General features: G+C 43.4%; 1 long non-coding RNA gene across 1 annotated transcript; it reads right to left on the bottom strand.

Moving 5' to 3' along the window:
- Positions 1-2,633: 2,633 nt before the first annotated feature.
- Positions 2,634-4,686, bottom strand: LOC123168419 (uncharacterized). The gene is made up of 3 exons (XR_006484329.1): positions 4,295-4,686; positions 4,071-4,214; positions 2,634-3,754 (listed from the first exon to the last, which is right to left on the bottom strand). It is a non-coding gene; the product is annotated as an uncharacterized lncRNA (long non-coding RNA).
- Between the last annotated feature and the right edge of the window lie 5,273 nt (positions 4,687-9,959).

Here is a 9,959-nt window from a genome sequence, read left to right on the forward strand (position 1 = left end):
TATATATATATTGTCCTAACTATATTGTTGCGTACGCTATTATGCAGATTGAAGATTTAGGAATGCAAAATAAGAAACATCCATGATGTTGGGTTCATTGACCCACATATCGTTAATGGACATGTGTTACAACATCACCCCGAAGACGTGGAGAAAGACTTGTACAAGTTTCTTAGAAAGCATCAACTCAAAAGTCATATTCTATTTCCTTACCATTTTGGGTGAGTGTTTCTCTCTTGTGCCCATTCTCTTTTGTTTACTCCATGCATGGTATGTCTAATCGATGAGTTATGCATGACTGTGCATGTAACGTGTCCGCAGGTTCCACTGGATTTTGCTAAATATTGAACTTCACACCTCCAGAGTTCTACTCATGGACTCTGGATTCGGATCCAAAGCGTTGGGCCGACATGAGAAAAATGCTGCAAAAGTAATTATTTTCAATCATTTGAGCTCTATATCGATCGGTCTCTTTCGTTCATTTCGTAATATCAAGTAATTAATAACTCCCTTGTTCATTTAATTTTCTTTGCCCTGTAGGGTTTGGAGACGGTTCTCAGAAGAAATTGTCGGTGAATTCAAACATGAGCTAGATTTCAGAAGGTTAGTTAATGTGGATAAGCAGCCACCGGGGACCAATCTATGTGGATACTATGTTTGTGAGAACATCCGGAGACACACCTCTGAGCGGAAGGCATCGGATAGCGTGCGGAACGCGACGGATAACTTGCATAGGAGGCTTAGTCCAGAAGCTCGCTTCCGACCAATTCAAGAAGAATTAGCAGGATTTTTCATGAGGGAAGTCATCAATCCTAAAGGAGAACACTATACTGAGGACGAACAAATTTATATGCATACCCGAGATTGAAACTTGTTCGAAGTTGTATATGGTCATCCATCCTAATTGTGTATGGAAGCTTGTTCGAAGTTGTATATGGTCACCCGAGATTGAATATATATTATATATTCCTCTTGAATTCTTCTTGTTTGAAATTTCATATGCATGTATATAGTAGCGTAGAATATGTGTACTGAAACTTCATCAAAATTAAAATAAAACACAAAAAAAAATATAAAAGAAATAAAACATTACAAATTAAAAAGAAACCAGGTTTAGGGGGGCTAAAACCCTAAACCTGCGGAGGAGGCCTTTAGTCCCGGTTAGCCACAAGAACCGGGACTAAAGGTCCTCCGCCCCGACGGACCACTGGCGCCCACGTGGACGGGCCTTTAGTCCCGGTCAGCCACGCGAACCGGGACTAAAGCCTTTAGTCACGGTCCGTAAGAGGCGCGACTAAAGGGGGGGTCTTTAGTCGCGCATATTTAGTCCCGGTTGCACAGCCGGGACTAAAGGCTGTTGCGAACCGGGACTAAAGGGCTTTTTTCTACCAGTGGGGCGAGAACAACACTATTCTCATAACGGGTAACGCCGCCACTTCACCGCCCCAAACCTAACATGGAGACTTCCTAAAACCTGGAAAACATCACCCTTATTGATGTAGATCTCTTCTCCGATGATCCAACCAGGCCGGGCCTCCAATGAGGATCTCCGCGCTAGTTTGCTCCGGCCGCCACCGGCTTCACCAACACCACTATCTTGTAATGCCTGAGTCCCGATGAAGGCCTTCGCTCGATCATACATCTCCTTCACCGTTCCATAACAACATTCCAGCAACTCCACAGCAGGCCCCCTATCAGGACCTCCCCACCGCAGCCCATGAGGCAGTTAGTCATTGTGTTTAGTTGTTCAAAAATTACAGATGCAGATGGTATTACCTATGAATTCACATAAATCAACTACCGTACAAGTTCATGACATGGTGTAATGTTTCATCCGACATGTGGCTACTCATCGTTCTAAAATATATTGTACAGCTATCCTTCACACCTCGAACTTACCAATCAAATTCCATAAAAGTTTATAAGTGCAACCACGAAAACGGAGCGACAAATATTATGATTGATAGCAAACAAAGACAATTCTGTAACGATGTGTTTGCCTGAGCAATCACAACCGCAAAAAGGCCAGGGTTTCTCTGCCTCCCGTCGGTCCGCCTCGTCTTCCATGACCTTAGGGTCATGGCGGCACGGTGGATCCCGACCCTTGAACACAGGACGAGGCGGTGGCGGCTCCCTGTAGATGGAATAAGATTCTCCCCGTCTAACCTCCGTCCCGGTGGTGCATCTAGCATCGTTGGTGGGTGTATGAAGATGTGTCTCTGACGGATCTATCCTTGTGGATTTGCTCGGACCTGGTCGTAGTTCGTCTACGTTCATGTGTCTTCAAGTTGGATACTTTCGATCTATGTTACTCTTCAATGGTGGCTATTGCTATTCTGATGCGCTAGTCCTATGGGGTCTTAGCACGACGACTTCCCAACTGTCTACTACAACTAGTTTTGCCCAGCTCCGGCAAGGGAGGGGCGATGACGGCGGTGCACCTTTGGCTCGCTTCAGTGCTTGTAGTCATCGCTAGGTAGTCTACGGATCTAGATGTAATTTTTATTATTTAGGATGTTCGTTGTATTTTCATGATTGAAGATGAATAGATCGGTAGTTTTCTCACAAAAAAGCTATTAAGATTGACACCAAACAAGCATGCAAAAAGGATAAAGAATGACATATTTGAGAGAGAAGAAGAGTTTTCTATACTGCCGAGAGATCTCCTCTCGAATTCCTTCCCTAACCCTAGATGGCTTGGGCAAACTCTTCTCCAGACTTGTATTTTGTATTTTGTAAGCTAGTGCGGAGAAGATCAATACAATTATCTAAGTTTCTCTATACTAGATGATTCCCCGCGCGTTGCTGCGGGAAATTTTTATTGCTAAATGTTTTAGTGTGGAGAAATAAACCATGTAAAAAATAAACAGTGACCTCCTGTCCATCAAAACACTTCCGGCAAACATATCTTTCAAAGAATATAGATGCTTGCATAGACCGGAAACAGTAGTGTTAATACAACGAATTAGAAACGAAGAAGCCTTTCAATGATAACACTTGCATGTTAAATACATGAAAAGAGTGCATCAAAATCAGCATAGCTATAGCTGAATGTAAAAGAAATAAATTTGGATGTTGGATCCATGTATGTGCGACTATTTTGTTTCTAAGCTATTTTTTTTAAGTATGGTAAAAATGCAAGTAATTCATAAACTATCTGGGGACAAAAGAATGTACACAAGGGAGGAGTGGCATAAGAAAATCAACTGGCGCTAGGAGAATACATTTGTATAATAAAGTACATAATGTGTCTCCTCGGATGCCCGTTAATTTATTAGTTTGTAACTACTCTTTCAAGCTGCACCTCTCGCCACAAGTTAAGGCGAGAAGAGGAGAGAAATTGGTCAGTTTGGCCCGGCTGTCCAGGAGGAACTGAGCTCATAACTACTGGATTAATTCATCTATTTAATTACCGTCAAGGAAATTACAATAGCAGGTGAACAGGCCACAACACCTTGAATTTCAGAAACATCGTCGTTGTCCCTGCTTGTAAGCTTATCACTGATAGAAAGGAGCAACCTAGATGTCTTCCTCCCTAGCTGCAGAGTCAGGTGGCCAAAAAACACCATTGCCATGCTAGAAGATCAGAGATTGTTGAATGCTCACCTCATATACGCAAGTGAGAGCAGATCTATATACAACACAACAAAGATGGGGGCTGGATCCAGCATTCCTCCAAGCTGTCGGAATGAAGGGTTCAGTTTTCCAGCTTCCTGATGCTGTTTGTTTGGCCCATGGATCCAAATAAACTGACCTGAAACACATTGAGTAAGAAGCAATCTCACCGATACACTTATGTGAATTAAGGTTTTGTTTCAAATTACAAAGGAACAAATAATTCACAGTCCAGAATATATATCAAATTAATAAAATCCATCCCAACATTTTGTACATGGAGTTCTCAATAGCAGTATGATAATTAATCTCTTCTTTTTTTGGCTAACTTGGCTAATCTGGTCATATATGCAACATGGCTATAGAAGGGGTATGCAGAAACAGATCATGTAGTACATAGTAAGATGAGAATGTAATAATTCGCAGCCACTAAGGCAACCAAACCTCACGCTCACCTGAATCCAAAAAATCCACAAATGCACACCCGTCAGAGCATGTTGGAAATAAAAAGACAATCAGATCCGCCTTGACTCACTGGACCGGAAAACCAACAGCGCCGACATACATACACCCACAAAACAGGGGACTAATCTGTAGTTCTGTACACACAACACACATGTCAGCACCAGAACAGATCGATGGAAAAAAAACACCAGAACAGATCGATGAAAAAAAACACCAGAACAGATCGAATCGGGCATAAGCTAGCCATGGTCGGATGGAGGCGATTTGTACATGCAGAGCGCATCATGTAATCCTCGAACATGTACTGCGGCTCTTGCTTGCCCTCAAGGATGTTGATGCCCTTCTGCATGTCCACCCATCCTCCAGATTGATCGTCTTGTGATCCTGCCCTTGGCCCGCAAGGCTCGCCGCCGTTTGTATCGCCGATGACGGCCCCAAACCCTAGAGGAGGTTGGTTTCTAGACTTCTAGTGCGTCCACCACCGCGTGGGGTTTGAGATGGGGAGATGGGAGACGGGGAGGCCGTCTTATGAGGAGCGATCCCAGGGAAGACGTTTCGATTGGAGAAAGGTTCTCTTCAGCTCCCACGGGTCTAGGAAGGAGAAGCGTGCGGAAGGGATCTCGCGTGTAGCGGACGGAAGAGATCAAGTCTTGGATGTAGATCAATTCAAAAAAAAGTATTGGCTGTAGATGAGGTGAGGTGGCATGTGGGGCATGTGTGATGATGTGGATAGACTGCATGTCAAGAGAAATAAGATAGTGGGATCAACTATTTAGGTATTATAGATTTGCAATATCCAACTTGTTGTATTCGTGTGATTCTATATTTGTTTTTTTTACAGCTTCGCCCCTCCAGAGATTTCATTCAACCTCCGCCTCTTCTTGGGCGGAAGCCACGTGCACTGCATTTCAAAGGATATCACTAGCTTCGCCCCTCCAAAGATTTCATTCAACCTCTGCCACTAATTCTTGGGTGCCACGCGCAGTGCATTTCAAAGGATATCACTCACGGTGTTGCTATAACCATGATGTAAAATCCAACGTATTGTAGAAATGCTATATAAAGTATGAATCACGTAGATTCCATCCTCGCGTGTCATCATGTCCCAAAGATCCACACCAGTGAGAAATCTTGTTTGTTAAAATGGAAAGCATAGCACACGACACATGAAATTGTTAGACACTAGACATGGTTAGCCCAACCTCCTCTCCATCAAGGGGAAGAAAGTCGCTGCCTCCATGCCCTCCCTTGGAGCCGGCGTCAGCCACTGCCTCTCCTGCACTGACCGAGTTCTTCAAATCATGTCACCCCGGATAGACATGCGTGTAGAGTTATTTGAATCATGTGTCACATATACGGCCTCTCACGGCTCACGCTTGCGCCACAGATTATACATGTAGGAACGCAAGAACCACAATCAGCCACCACTGCTGCAGGTAAATCCAATGTCGAAGAGACAAGGGCGAAGCTAGTCACACCAATGGCTTATGAACACAACTTATGTAGTTCAACAAACATCAGCAATTAAGAAACAACAATGACCTGCGAAAACAAACAAAAATCAGCAATTAAACGACACCAGCACCAGACACCAGCAATTAAACGACACCAGCAGGCTGTGAAAACAAACAACGCAACACACGTCGTTCAACAAACATCTTAAACTGAAAAAGGTACAAAGACAGCAAACATCGGCTCTGCTGCGCATCAGCCCTTCTACTTATATAAGTAGCAATAGAGATCATATAACACAACTAACTAATTAAGATAGATCTAATAGCACAACAAAGTAATAACACTAGCAATGAGCCAAGATGACGTGTATCGTCGTCTATATCGGAACTTCAATATTTAGGACGCATCGACGGATCTTCTAATAAGATTAGAGACGGCCTAGGATGCGTTCCGCTTCTTTGCCTACTTCTTCGCTGTCGTAGTGGATGATGTCATAGTGGTGGTCGGGGAGGTTGGCCCTTGGGTCGTCGTCGTTGAAGACATCGACCTGGACGTAGGCGTAGCCGTCGCGCTTGAAGTCGGCGAGGACCCTCTCGTCGTGGGCGCGCTGAGCCTTGATGGCGGCCATGGATTTGGGCGCCATGGGGAGGTTGGGCACGGGAGGGCGAGGCTTCTTGTCCCACTCGAGCAGCCACTTGATGTGGGCGTTCCGATGGTCCATCTTCACCATCCTCTGCTCCTTGAACCCATACCCGTCAACCAGATACAGGTCGAGTCTCAACCAATCGGGGTCTGCAGCACCGCCAGCAGGCGCCACCTCGTTCTCCATCGGGATCGAAGCCTCCTCCGTCGAGATCGATCGATTCCGAGGGTGGATAGTGTAGGCCGGGTGACGTGCCGTGCCGTATATATATAGTTGTCCGGTGTCCCAAGGGCTAGCCCTGTTCGAAACGGATTCCTTAGCAGATGGCCCATGGGCTTCTACCACAGCCCTAATTACAGTGATTGTTTCGTGAGTCAAGACTCAGCGCTACTATATCATGGTATTGATTCTTCTAAAAAAAAATATCATGGTATTGATTGTAAAAAAAAGACTCGGCCCTACTATCGTTGCCTAAAAAAAACTCAGCGCTACTATCGAACAAAACCAACGTCCTGAAAATATTTGCGACAAAATCAACCTGTGGTTGGATGATTAGAAGCCCATGGCCCATCTATTAAGGAATCCATTTCCGAAAAACCCAAGTACAATATCTTATCTCTAGTCATTTCTCCAAAATTCGCGTGTTTCCCTTTTAAAGGAAAATCCATGTGTTTCCTTCGTGTATGCCATCCAAAGGCCACAATTTATTTACACTAAAAAACATGGGAAAACCCATGCCATGCCTGCGTATATGCAACATTATTTTGGTACCCATGAGGACTTCCTAGTCTATGCAAAATAGACACCTCAAAAAATGACCATGACTTGGTCAACATAGCAAAAAGAATTATGGATTATGCATACACATCATACAACAAATTATGCAACAAAACACCAGTGTTTTGTCCAACGGATAGCAACAAAAACATACTACTATGACAACACATATGTCAAATATACCACAACGAATAATCCAATTGTATGTAACAAATATTCCTAATGCATGCAACAAGATGGCACTACAATTGTGATAAATTTATATAATTGTGAGAAATGCCAAGCATGGTGAAACGGGTCTCTGATGGAGGGGGCACTAAAGGGTCCCCCCCCCCCCCCAATCATTTTTTGGCTTTAAGTGTAGTGCTTAAAATAAATTATGGCCTAAAGTGTGCACCTTTTTAGTTAAAGGCCTAGAGTATTCTTCTAATTTTAGTTAACGACCTAATGAGACATTTCATTGCACATCCAAACAAAAGAGTTTGATACTGCAATCATAGCAACCAAAATAGAACCTCAGGAAGTTGCTGCTGACATGTTGTCATTTAATTTGTTTATCTATCCGGAGTTGAAGACTAAAGTTTAGAATAAGTTGAGAGAGGAATGTGCAATCAAATTAACAATTCAACAAACAATTATTCAAATATCCGCGTAATGGCCAAATTATGTTAATGGGCATCTGTTTGCAAGAGCAACAAACAATCAAAGATAGCAGGATGGGCTGGCCTAATTTGTGTTAGAACAGGTAAACATGTTACTGCACATGGTCAAAAGTTGCAAAGGAACCAACCAACAAACAAAACGATCGAAATTTTCACTGGAGAAGGATATGAAGTGCCATTTTGTTGGAGACTAGTAATGTCAGTTCGATTTCAGCTAAGTAAAACCCGCGGACCGAATCTTTTGGATTACACGACTGAAAACCAAAGGAAAAACTTACTCCCTCCAATCCAAATTAATTGCCGCAGCTTTAGTAACTAGATCTGCGACAATTAATTTGGACCAGAGGGAGTAATACCTTTTTAGGGGGAAACTAGACAAGATAACAAGAATATGTGCAAAATTTTGATCAAGCATCCTGTGGAAGAAGGAAAATAAACTTGACAGGATATGATGCAACAACAGATTAAACATGGGTAGAGACAATTACATCACATCCCTAACCTCATGGTGTGATAGTCTGCACATCACTGGTATGGTGCATCCTAAATATGGAGAACCACATTCATTACAGAACTTTGCCGGGCAGGTTGACTGTAATATTATCATAAAGAGAATGAAGTTAAAAGGTTTGCCTATAATAGCTGAGCAAGATCTGTTGGAAACCCTAGAACATCTATTGCACGTAGAAAAGGAGGAGGTTAGTAAATGTGTTCAGTTGTTGGATTTACAGATGCAAGTGGTATTACATATGGATTCACATAATTACAGGTCCTTGCGGTCAAAATCAACAATCGTGAAAGTGCAAACCATGGTGTAAAGTTTCATATGACACATGGCTATTCATTATTGGAAAATATATCCTGCAGCTATCTTCACCCTCTCAACTTGTGTAAAGCAGCAACTATGAAGATTGACACCTATAAACTTTATGGACAGAAAACAATGGACACCAAACAAGCATGACAAAAGGATAAAGATTGACTGATTTTACTTCTGGTATACAAAGGAAAGACAGTAGCAGCAAAAATAGGCAGGACTCTTTCCCTGCGTCAGTCCCACATACCAAAATAAACATGAAAGAGAAACTATGACGGTGCGGCTTAAAGTGCAGCATACCAGTCAGCAATCAGGCAATTACAAATAAACAGCATGCATTCGCTTTTAACACACACAAAAAAAAGAAACTTGCATCACCACATGACACAATGATATTATGTATTTAGTGCGTAGTTAAAGCCGTGAATGAGAAAACAGAGGTCACTGGACTTATTCACTCTAGCGGGGTCTTTTTTCCTTTTTTTTCTTCTTCGTTTTGTCTTTTGGCTGTGTACATCCATAATGTCTTTACGACATTGTGTTGTTGCAGATGCTAGGTGTAATTGGTATCTCCGCGATATTAATATATTTCCCTTGTAGAAAAAAAGTAGACTTATTCATGATAGTGGAGGCAGGTAGTCAGACCTTTGTGTTATGACTATACATTGAGCTATAATCAAGCTTGTGGCCAGGCTCCCGATAGATGTTTTGCAGTATATATAGAACATATCTTAGACCTCCAAAATGATTCAGATTTGAAGAGCAACGTAACAGAGAGATCCAATACCATGAGTGTCATACAAATAAGTGAAATAACACTAGCACAATAGTAGCTTGCCTGGTTACAAAAGACAGAGGACACACTGCATAGCTACGATACAAACATCATCATCACTTGCAGACATAAATAAGCTTCAGACTCAGTATATTGCCAGGAGGAATCACAATCTAATCCAAGGCACACATTAGATAGATAGATGTTGCTCAGTAGATCAAGCTTCTTCGTCGCTGTCGTGGTGGATGACGTCGTACTGATCGTCGGGGAGGTTGGCCCTTGGGTCGTCGTCGTTGAAGACATCGATCTGGACGTAGGCGTAGACGTCGCGCTTGAAGTCGGCAAGGACCCTCTCATGGTGGGCGCGCTCGGCCTTAATGGCGACCATGGAGCGGAGCGTCTCGGGGAGGTTGGGCAGGGGAGGGCGAGGCTTCTTGTCCCACTCGAGCAGCCACCTGATGTAGCTGTTCCGATGGTCCATTCTCACCATCCTCTGCTCCTTGATCATATACCCCTCATACGGGTTAAGCCTCAACCTCTCGGGGGATGCAGCACCACCAGCAGGCGCCGCCTCCTTCTCCATCGGGATCGGGATCGAAACCTCCTCCATCGAGATCGATCGCTTCCGGGGGTGGATACTGGATAGTATTGGCCGGGTCCTCCGGGGTACCGTACATATATATATAGTCGCCCAAGGCCTAGCTCTGTCCGGAACGGATTCCTTCCGAACCAGTAACCAACTCGGAAGGC

The sequence above is a fragment of the Triticum aestivum genome, chromosome 7D (assembly GCF_018294505.1).
Source record: "Triticum aestivum cultivar Chinese Spring chromosome 7D, IWGSC CS RefSeq v2.1, whole genome shotgun sequence".
NCBI lineage: Eukaryota > Viridiplantae > Streptophyta > Magnoliopsida > Poales > Poaceae > Triticum > Triticum aestivum.